The sequence below is a fragment of the Nomia melanderi genome, chromosome 8, assembly GCF_051020985.1.
Source record: "Nomia melanderi isolate GNS246 chromosome 8, iyNomMela1, whole genome shotgun sequence".
Classification (NCBI taxonomy): Eukaryota; Metazoa; Arthropoda; class Insecta; order Hymenoptera; family Halictidae; genus Nomia; species Nomia melanderi.
Genome location: NC_135006.1, coordinates 16,378,384 through 16,388,623, shown reverse-complemented (window position 1 = coordinate 16,388,623; position 10,240 = coordinate 16,378,384).

Sequence of the window (10,240 nt, the reverse complement as noted above, 5' to 3'; positions counted from 1 at the left end):
GGCGGGATTGGATTTCTTGCGGCCGTGTCCGTTTTCGTTTCGCTGGCCGGTCGGTGACAAACGCGGAATTTAAAACTGACCGGGATCCGCCGCCGGTGCGGGCGCGGGCGCGCGTCGCGTCGCGTCGCGGCGCAAAAATACGGGCGGAACAATTTCCATTAGGATGATCGACTCGCCTTGACGGGTTCGAAAGTTCTCCGGGCCCTCCCCGGCGCGCGAGCCGTCCGCTCGTTTCGCCCGGCGGCGCCCGCGGATTCGCGACCGGTCTCCCGCCGCTCCTCGGAAAAGTTCGAATTACAGTCGCATAGGTGTTTGCGGCTAGTCGCCGGCCGATGGAGCCGGAATTTCAAATCAGTCTATTTCGACTCCTCTGTCCCCGGGGTATCGGGCAACGGCGAAGTTGAAAACCATGTCCGTCCGGGTATAACTAGTTTCCCTTTCGGAGATTGGATCGTTTCCCGCTCGTTCCCGCGATCGACGCGATCATTTTTCACGGACCTAAAAGTAGACGGTCGAATCTACGGCACGCCACGGCGGAGCCTCCAATTGAATTCGGACGGGGCCACTCCAACGGGTGGTCTTACAAATATTTCCCGTAGCCTGACGCTTACCGGCGGAACTGCCTCGACAGCACTCATCTTGTTAGCAAGCATCGTTTCTCTTCGAACTTGTACTGGAAGAACGAGTCTCCAGTTGTTGACGCCTTCTTTGAGCGTTAATTGTGGCGGTCTGCGCGACCAGCGACGAGTGTGGCGCAGCAGCGCGGATCATGAAGAGAATCGATCGTCCGTCGATCGTCAATTGTCTCCAGCGTGGATCCCAAAAAGCGCGTAAAAGGACGGGTCCTAGCTGGACGAAGGAGTGTAAATCTAAACGTCACTACAAACTCATCGTATCGTATCGTATCATAACTCAGCGTATCGTATTCGTGTGATATATCAGATCGATATCATCATTAACCGCGACACCATTTCAACGCGTCCTCCAACGTTAATTCGCGAGAGAACAAAGCTTGAGCGCCCGACGTTCAACACCAGTCTTCGAGAGGTCTCGGGCGCGTTGTCGAATTTGAACATTCGAAGCTTAAAGTTCTACCTTCGGGACGTTGCAAATAGAAGAAGCTCTTTCGATGGGAAATATTCATTTTCTTTATGGAACCTTGTAGTCTGCCATTCTTTCGGAAACCAGGATCGACTATCCAGCTGCGAGATTCCTCGGTGCGCGCGGGCAATGAATCACGAGCGAAACATGCGCGCCGGAAGTTGTTGGGCTGTTCGGTTCCGTGCGATGCCTGTCGCGGCTCAAAACGGTGACAGTGCTCGGTGTATTTCGAGGCGAAACGGGCCGTGGCGCGTTCCATGGTTTTAATGCCCCATAAATGGACCCGCATTCGAACTTCTCTCTTTTCGCGAGCTCGCGCTCCGCGGCTGCGCCGGCACTTACGACGCAATAATATTCGCGTCGGCGTCTTGCGCGTCTATTATACGTCCAATCGGGAATTCATTGTTCCTGTATCGTGCCGGGCGAAATTCCCTTCGAGTTCCGTTTCGTTTTCGACCTCCCTCCATCCGTTTCAATTTTCAATCTTTTTCCGCGTTGGACGAAGCATCGTCTCTATGTAGCTGAATTTGTCTTTGCCGAACATCGTCGCTTTACTTTACACCGAAGCTTACAAACAATTATCGTTCGGTTGAACGAATCACGGTAATTTCACTCGATTGAAGGACCAATTGCGTTAAGGCGGTTTCTCGGAACGGAAAACGGATCGCGCACGCAGTGTTGCGATACTCGCGATGAACGACAACGCGTAGTCGCAAGAACGACGTGGACGCCGAGGCTCTCTCTCGCGTTTATTCTGCACAATGTTTTTTCTCGGCGGCAAAGAAACTCGGATAAATTCGGATTCTTCGCACGGAGGAAGAACAATTGCGCGAGCGCCGCTTCCGTTTCGAGTTTGCGTCGGGACACGCGATGAACTGGAATCGTAAAAACCGGGATTAAATTCGCATATCCGCGAATATAAAAATCAAACATATTGTTCGAGAAGTTTTACGATCGCGGAATCCGATGTTGATGCTACTCTCTAGCGAAGAAGAGAAACTGGCTCCATAAAACTAGCGCCGATCGCTTATATCGGCTGCACCGCGAGCGTCGCTTCGCCGATCGATCCTGCCGCATCTAAACCTTGTTAATTCGGCAAGTTCGCTGCACGAACGCTCGAAAATAGTTGGAAAGGTTAGAGGCAAATCCGCGGCGGCGCGGCCGAAAAAGCCCGATTCGATTTAGCGTGCCGATCAGCGGCGAACTTCGAAATTGTTCTCGGCCTCCCGCTCCGGTCGGTTCTCCGCGCGAGGCAATTTATGCGAGATAGATATCGCCGAGGAGAATTTTTCATCGGCGGCGGGGCTGCGTGCTATCGATAGCGGGGGCCAGGAATCTCGGAGTTTCGATACTACTCGCGCCGATGCTCTCCGTCTCGGGCTTAATCGAAATTTTAATGGAAAGATCACAAAGTCGGCTTTCGGCGTGTCGGCGGTCTCGCGCGCCCCGCCGGTATCGCAATCATTTCTGCGCGAGTCCCGCGGAAAAGTAAGGCGAAGCGATGCGATTCGATGGCCCGTCAAAGGCCCTCGAAAAATCAGGCCGGTGGGAGAAGGGGGTGCCGGTTCCGCGACCAAGTTTCATCGGGGCAATCATTAATTGCCGGCAGTCGCGCGCAGTTTTACACTGATTCCCCGGTTCCAATGGAAAAGCGAATGGATCGCGCCCGGGGGAGCAGTAAGAACGATCGCTTGGAAATTGAAATTTTCCCCGAGAGAGGTTCGCGCGTCACGCCCCCGCGCCGGCGTCGCTCGCTCGCTCGCTCGCTCGCTTCGAAATTCGAGGAGCCGGATCCGAAACGTTCACGGAGGGCCGCGCGAGATGAAATTAACATTTCCGAGCGCCGATGGAAATCAGAGCGGCGCCGCGCTGGCTGATTTTGCCGTTTTAACCGGCGAAAATGAAGAGCGACTGTATATCGAGTTTATTCGCCGGAATATGATTATGTGTATGGTAATATATAATAATACTCAATTATAGAATATGGAATAAATAAATGAATATTAAATATCGCTAATTATATGTACGTATGTCGAATGGTTATGTATTTATGCAGAATGAATTACGTCTGGAATGGTACATAATCGTAATGGTACAATAGCTACTGGCATACAATAACAGTTAATTACATACTGTGTAATAGTTTGATAAACATTGTGCGACTAATTGACTGTTGCCAAGCGATTATACGATTTCCGTTGCAGTATGGACAAGTAATCAAAGTGTAAGTAAATATAAAGAATCCTCTTTATAAAATAAACATCCCTTGAAAATCCGTTTCGAAGCATATCAAAATCATTCGTGTATTACGATTGTAATATCATTGATTATAAACGATGCTTGAATATAAACTGAAGAGGTGGACGATGAAACAATGCAGTATTATTTAAAGCACGGTACATACACCACTCTGAAGCTTTCACCGTGCTAAAAACCGTGCGCAATGTTTTGAAAACATACAAGAATGTTTCAAAGAATAGGATAGGGAGATCGTGCGTAACGAAAAGCTTCGGGCTTCGAACAAAGCGCATCGGTTTGCGAGTGCACGAACGAATAAAAAACTATTGGTATGTTATTCAGGCGGAATTTTTCGAATTGACTTACGGCGGGCTAAAACGGGGCGAAATCGGCCACTGTGCGGCAAAACGGGGTATCGAAGAGTTGGAAAACTCCGGAGGCGCCGCGGAGGTGCCGCGCAGAACCCTCTTCCCCCATCCCACGCCACGGCCAGAGAAATTGAACGAGACTGCTGAATCGTGCCGAATGCCTGGACCCCGGCTGAATCGGGGCTGAATCGAGGGATTCGCAAATTCACCGTAAAATCTTCGGCAAACGGGGGTAACGTTAACTCATTTCCGTTTCATCGGGGGGGGGGAGGGGTTCCTTCCGAATTAAAAGCGCGCTCGGACGGTCGGCAAACTGGACGAACGGGACAAAAAAGACGTTGAATTAATTAACGCGAGCTAAGGTAACGTAACGTGACGTAATTACGTCCCGCATTGTTGGACTCGCGTCCCGTCGCCGTCACCGTCGCTTCGAGGAGTCCGGAAGCCGAACCGGAAACTTGAGACACCGACTCGATGGATCGACGGACGGGACCGGCCCTTCTGTTTCCGGCGGGAGGGAGGTCCTCGGGGATAATTACGCGCCTTTCGACTCGTCGCTCGTCGCCTGTCAGCTTCGCGAACTTATCGGATAAGTGGATAAAGGAATATCTTGTTGAGAATGAGCATGGAGTGTATTTTTACTAGCGACGAAGTATCCTCGGTGCAGTCCGACTTGCAGGAGTCGGTTGTTTTTCCCGAGGACAGCCATTTTTATTGTTCGGCAGATCGGCAAACGCTCAACCGTTGAACCCCGTTCCGTTTTTCCTATTTTTAAAGCGTAATACATAGTTTAACCCATTGAACTCTGTAGGCTCCAGTATTGCACCGGTTGTAATATTGAATATTTTAATGAATCAAAGAAACTACCCTAAAATTATTAGATTTCCTATTATTAATTATTAGATTTGTATTACAAGATCGAAGGTATGTTATAGCATTTTCCATTTTCACTAGAGATACCATAAAAATTCGTTGCAGTTGCTGATAGATTACAAAACCACCTGGACTGCTAAGGGTTAATAAATATACACTTAGTTTTTCAGACTGCGTTGTTTATTTTTAGAAATCAATATTCAACGTATCTACTAAGAATCTATCTACTAAGGAGCAGAGGAATATCCTGCGTAAGTCAGACGTATCGATACTTTTCGATGTTTTCGAATGAATCGAAGCGTCAGATGATAACGTGTCTCGTTCGAATAAAAGAAATAATGGTTAACCACTTGCGCTGGAAAGACGTGTTACGCGTCGCGATGTTTTTGCTTAAAAATTACCAACGACATATTGTACGCTACCACTTCGTACGCAATTATTGGTAGACATTTGCGTCGACATATCTGTGTATAATATGCGAGGACAAAATTCTTCGCGCGAGATCCTGTCGAGTTTCTCAATTCGTTGCCAGCGCAAGTGGTTACGTATCGGATATTTATAGAAAAATTCTTTGGGACGCAATCAAATTTCCCGTAGGACCGTAATAATCCGCAGTATAGTAATAACGAGCGGTAAAGTCAATTTGAGCGGCACAGCCGAGAAGAAAATTAAACGGTAAGGGGTTAATCCAACTTTCGTCTTCGAGGCGCGCGCGCGCGTTACGTCGCAAGCAGGTGGAAGAAATAAAGAAGTGCAGCTACGTAGACGAGGAATCTTACGTAAGAACCACGCGAGGCCGTCGCGTCGTCGCCGACGTCGCCTTCCCACGGGAATATCTCATGCTTGTTACGGGAAATAATTAGTGACGGCGAGCAGCTGAACAATGTACCGTCCTACGTCGCCGTTACGGGACAAATTTGCTGGCGTTGCGACCGTGCAGACGCAACGCGGCGCGATGATGTACTCCGCGCCTCCGGAGCAAAGGTTCGCGCGAACTTTCCGTCCTGTCAGGATATTAAACGTAAACCGTTTATGTTTTACCGCGACAGCCGCCTTTAAACGTCGCGGTCTTTGCGCCGATTAAGCGGAAACCTACTATCCTCGTCTCGGCGATCGTTTTACGAGGATCGCCGACTCGCGATCGCGCCGTTTATCCGTTCGCGCCATGAAAATCCTGGCGCGACAGCAGAATTTTTCACCGAAATATTTCTATTGCGACCATCCGCTGCTAATAAACCACTAAAGACCTGTCCAAGACATTTCTTCACCGTGATTCTTAACACTGGAACTACCGTACCAATCAAAACGACTGGTTTCGATTGTTTCGTTTCACAATTATCGATATCTTAACCCTTTGCGCTCGAGGGCCGCCTTACAGTCGCCACCTGATTCGACGCAGCAAACTTATAAAATTTTCAATTCAATATTAAACCTTGTGTAACGTATCAACGCGTAAAACATCGAAGTAAAATAGTTCTGTCTTTTATTTTATATAAGACAATCAATTGTGTTGCGAAAAATATCGTTAATATTTAGTCAGAGAGTAATGAATATTTTTCATGAAAAATATCGTCGAGGGCAAAGGGTTAAAAGCATTGAATACTCGAAACGATCTTGAAAATAAATAGCTTTCACTTGAATACTAAAATGAATGTCCGAGGAAACCGAAAATAATCTATTAGAATTTTTATGGAGATTGCATACCAGTCGTATTAAATCCTCGGTAGTTCTAGCGTTAATTTTCGTCATTCGTATATTTCGTTTAACGACTAGAATGAGTATCTCAGAATTGTTTCGGATATTCGCGGAGCTCGAAGGAAGGAAAAATCGAAAATTACGGGAACGGAGTAACCAGTTTCGTCGACGGAAGTCCGAAGTTTCTATAACTCGAAGCGAACGAGATCTTCCCCATCGGTCGATTGTGTGTTAAGTTTGTAACTTCGCGTCAGTCGCGACTGGCGAGGAGCATTAAGTTTTCAATTCGACGAAAATCAGGTCAGCGCTGATTTAATCGATCCTCCGATTCAGTTTTCGATGGGAGCCGTATCTAAGTGCAGGCGGAGGGCGGGAGGGGGGCGGGAGGGAAGGGACGGTACGGAAAGAAGGAGATTAGACGTCGACCAAGGGAACACGATAAAGTAATTCTCATTTGGAGGAAAAACGCGGCTCGCTTCCAGCGCTGTCTGGAACGTCGCGGCCGACGATTTACCGTCTCCCGGGTTTTTCCCGGACGGACGAAATTCAAAAAGTTAGAAACACCGGCCGGGGGCGTGCGATCGAATCGGCCGGGATAGATTTATTTCGCCAACAGGTGGATTAAATCGCACTAAATCTTCGAGTGGCTGCCAGCTGGAATTAGGTCACGGAACAAATTACCGGACTGCATTAGGCGTCATTCTCGGGCCGCATTCCCGTTCGAACAAACCGAACGAACGGAAGGACGGGCGTACGGTCGAATAAGTTATTCGCCGAGTGTCGATATTTACGATCGCGCGAGCGTCGAACTTCGCCTTGTTGTTTCGACCGGCGGATCGCAGCCCGGGCGTGCGTCAAGTCTACCCCGATCCGCCTATATGACGTTTATATGTTTAATTAGATTTCATAATTGCCATTATGTTAATTAAAATCGTAGGTTATTTTAATATCAAATTTTCCGGCTCGCTGCCGCGCGAATGAATTAATAAGGACGCTCATTACGTTCGATCGAGCCGACGCGAAAACGGGAGCATCGTTGCCGATAAATTATACAAAGGATTGCGCGGTTAATCCTTTACCGCTCTTCCAGGCAGCCGCCGTCCGATTAAAACAAGCGATAAATACTGTAAATCCGGTTCAATTTTATCGCTGGCGCGCACACGCGTTACCAATTTGGCCGTCATTACGGGACGGCGACCGGAGGACACTGTCCGATACTACAGTCGATAATTCCGAACGAACAACCCGATTCCCAACTTTCCATGGAATTCACGCGACTCGCGAAGGTTGTCGCGTCGCTTCACCGTCGACGTTCCGTCAACTGTTGGTCGCGTGCACGAGCATCTATTATGCGTTCCAATTAAATGAAACTCGAGCGACGTAGCCGGATCCGACAGCCGTTTACAGAGCTACCACGCGCTCTGTAAATTGTGTTCAGCGTTCGAGAAGCACCGGGTTATCTTATTTATTATACTCTGACCATTAAGCTAATCCAATCTCCGCGATTACCAGGTCGATCCGGTTGTTCCCGACGAGGAGCAAACCGCGACGAAATTCGACGCTGGCGAGACTGCGCCTATAGGCGCAGTAACGTTCTGTAGTAATTTCTGAAAGGTATTCGTACCTTTTCAGTAATCGTAACAGAAGAAATCAAGGAACAGTCGTTTTAGTAGTTCCAGTGCTACTTGTCACAAGTCAATAAATCAGTTTTGTCACTTGTCAAAGTCAATTTTGTTTTTACCTATTTTACGCTGATACGTACACCAATTTTGTTAATCATTCTGTACACAGTGATACACTTCGAAACAATTTAATAGGCGTAATGCGACATGTGCGGTAGTTCTAGTGTTAAACGAGTGGCGAATAAACACATTAAACAATTCCTAAATGCGTCGCTTCCTTTTTCGTATCTTCCACGGATACTCGGTACTTGTCCGCCTTCTCTCTTATCCAGCCTGGAGCGAATAGCGCCGCGAACGGGACCGCCATCCAGCGCCGAACCTCTATATCGGCGGTGTCGCTGGAGGACGCCGGGAAAATTGAAAAACCCCGATGAATTCTTTAACGTCTCGCGTGTAAATAAAGGGATTTATTCATCTCGCGGGTAACGTTTACCGGCGGCATGCCGGATTTCGCGGGTGTACGCGGCGACGAGCTGGCAGCTATGCTGAAAATAATACGAGCGCCCCCCGGCGTTCTACGAGCGTCGTTTCCCATGACGATAACGATAATACCGTGCTTACCCCACTACAAAGTATAACCTAATTATCTGTCCGACACGGTGGTTCCTGGCTGCGCCGCCCTCCGCGCTCCCCTAATACGCAATTGCATTCGCAACGGTTGCCGGGCCACTTGCATCTTCATTATAGAGGCGAATGCGCCGCGTATTTGCTTGCAGCCTGCACCGCGACTCGTTGCTGCCTGTCATCCTGCAACGACTACCAGCAATTTCGTCCTGTTCGCGGCGGAGGAACCTCGCCGACGAGCGCCGCTCCGTCTTTTCCTGTCGTCGCGCTAGAATCTATTACATAGACATCCATTTCTGATTCCGCCTCTTGTAATTATCGAAAACACAGGCTTCTCTTGATACGCAAGAGAAAGTTGCCTGAAATCTCAACGATACGCCTTCGTGATCCCTATGAAAGAATACAAATCAATCGGTCCGCTTGGTAGTTCCAGTAATTCCGCGAGCGTAGCGGCGTTCTACGAGAAATCGAAAGACGATCATCCGGGAGAGGATTCAACGGGAACTCGCGTCGGGGGAATCGCGTTCACGATTCGCCGCGCGGGGCGAATCTGTAAAACGATTGGCGGAAACGCTGGTGACGCGCCGATTGAATTTTTCCGGTAATTGATCGAGGCGCACGCGTCGTCGCTAATCCAACGAAAATGGGATAGCTCTGTGACGCGATTAACGGCGAGTTTGATCGAGTCTCGGCTAATCGGAACCGAAATTTCCCGCGACGAACGACGGGGACGAGGTCGAGACAGATCGGGGAAATCGGTTGGTCCGGATCACTGTCTCGTCGCGGTTTTCCCGACGTTTTTCGTTCCGTTTAATATTTGAGCGACTTCGCGTGCGAACGCGGCCTAACTCGATACAACGAGGCGCGGCCGCATTTACATATAAATCAGCGTGGCGCATATAATTTCGCCCCGCGATGCTCGATATAAATTGCATCCCGCCTACGCGCCGACAGGTAATTGGAATCGAGCTCGTATTTGTGCGCATTATAATTTGTAAATTTTCTACAGAGCGGCCGTGCCGGCACGCAATTCTAGTTGCAATCATTGCGCTTTATATACATATACGCGGGATTGAGCGTAAATAATGAATAAATGATTGCGTTGTTCGTCAAAACGAGCCCGGGTTTCTTTCACTGTAAATAGATACCGCTCGTGCGGAATACAAGCCCCGGATTTTCGAAATTACGGTTCGATCGGTCAATCCGAACGAGTTCGGGCTCGTGCGGTGGACCTGTTCGCGATTATCAGGATCGAGCGCGGGACAAGCGACACGAAAAGGTCGATTAACCCTTTTCGGACGAAGTTCCGTTGAAATATACGAAACCTTCGGCAGATTAAGCTAAATAATACACCGATCGCTTAATTAACGGGAAAAGAAGGAAACTACATGATCTCTTGTTCGACTAATTCGATCATTTGTTCGCGACTCGGTTTTCCAAATACTCCAATTTCATCTCGCTAGAATGCCGACAGTCGTCCGCAGAGTTAACGCGCTCGCGTAATGAGAATTTCGAGTGTTTCGCACGACACTGATTCTTTCGCAACGGAGACGATACACGTTCGTTCGACATCGATGTTTTCATTGTTTTTAAGCAGCTTGGAAGCTCCGGTGATCGGTGACCATCCGCGGCGATAAACGCGTTGGCGAGTAACGGAGAAACGGAGTTCGCGGAAAGAAGGACGAGAGAACTTTATGTCTCCGTTCGTCGAAAGCGATC